Raw genomic sequence first — 1630 nt, 5'->3', positions numbered from 1 at the left:
AAGTGGGGATTCTTACTGACTCCCTTTTATAGATCAGAAAACTGAAGCACAGAGAGGTGAAGTAACTTGTTTAAGGTCACACAGCTAGGAAGCTATAGAGCCAGGATTTGGACTCATATTTCTTGAACTCAAGAGGCTGGCCTTTTCAACTAGTCTTACAGTTGAATGAAAACAAATGTTTACAAATAAGCCACATGCAGATAATTAAGAATTGACCAGGGAGTGTGTGTTTGCCCACTTTTTGGGATGGCAAGGCAGGCTTTAGAAATGGAAAATCTCGAGGTTAATGGGTGTTTCTTCTCTACCTCAGATTTGCAATACCAGCTCAATGCATGGAGTGGATGGAACAAGCTCCTGTTTCATCTCCTTGATCCAAAAATCCATTTAATATATTGTCCTCAGATAGAGATGTATCAGATACTAAACTAATGAGAACAGATGTTACACTTGATCTTAGCTAAAAGGCTGAGAAGCGATCTACTTCAAATTTTGGACTCAGATCTATAGGTTCACAATTTTTTTGCAATTCTCTTAGAGATAATCAGGCTCGGTTGAACTGAATCATTAAAACTAGACTCACAAGAGGCTGAAAAAAAGACTAGAATGCTAATTTATTAGTGTCCGGAGGGATAGAGAAGTGATGATCACACCAGCGCAGATGTCAGATGGTCGGAATGACCAGAAAGGAAACTAAGTAAAGGTGAGAAGGTTGCAGAGTGAGTTTATTTCCTGCCTTCCTGAAAAAAGGATTTGAGTCCATTGCAAAGGGAGCTGCTATTTTTAAGGAATACAGTCACCAAGGAGGCATGGTGAGTCACTCTTGATTAAAAGGCTGTATCTGCCAAGCTGACGGGAAGACTCATATCGGGTCATCAGTGTACTGTCTCTCTCAACAATGCTGGAGAAATTCTTTTCTCTCAACTCTCCATTTTCAACAGTCCATAAAAATGTCAGTATCGGGCTTCACTTTTTTGGTTTGAGATTGTGAAAGTCTGCTCTGTTGACTCTGATTATGCCCTTCCCAGCATGACAATTGTAGTACGTTGTGCAACTGTCACCAGGGGATATCAATGCCTTAGGCTTATCTATATGGGGATGGGGTGATTGGTCAGTCTTTCTGTTGGTGTGAATAACTCAGGAAAAATAATAGTACTAGTAGGTGAAGTGAATGATACTTTTTCTAAAGAAAAATTATTTTTACTTACAAAAAATATGGTACGCAATTGAGACTGTGAAAGAAAAAAGTGCAGACACCTAGTGTAAGAGTCAGGATTGAGTGCAGGAAACAGAAATGACTCTATATATCTTAATTTTGAAGGAATTTAATGCAGGGAATGAAGCACTTACGAAATCATGGAGGGTCTAGGGGTGTGGACTTTAGGTTTCCAGACATGACCCCCAGAGTAATGCAGAACTGAACCACCAGGGAAGCCATCACCTGTGAGGCTGCTGCTAGGGCTGCTGATTTCAAGAGCCCACTGCTGAGCTGGTGTTCCTGGTGTCGGGAAGCCCCACCGCCCCCTCACCCTGCCTCTAGTCACCCAGAAGACTGGAGAATGGACGTTGAATGGCTGAAAAGCCTGGTGTTTCTACTACCTTGATTGCCAGTGACAACAAAGGGTGGGATGGA

General features: G+C 41.8%; 1 non-coding gene across 1 annotated transcript; it reads right to left on the bottom strand.

Annotated features, from left to right (window-relative positions):
* Window positions 1–291: 291 nt before the first annotated feature.
* LOC123637506 lies at window positions 292–477 on the bottom strand. The gene has a single exon (XR_006734888.1). It is a non-coding gene; the product is annotated as a U2 spliceosomal RNA (small nuclear RNA).
* Between the last annotated feature and the right edge of the window lie 1153 nt (window positions 478–1630).

Source organism: Lemur catta, chromosome 4 (genome assembly GCF_020740605.2).
Source record: "Lemur catta isolate mLemCat1 chromosome 4, mLemCat1.pri, whole genome shotgun sequence".
In the NCBI taxonomy this organism is placed as follows: Eukaryota; Metazoa; Chordata; class Mammalia; order Primates; family Lemuridae; genus Lemur; species Lemur catta.
This window is presented reverse-complemented; position numbering and strand designations above follow the sequence as displayed.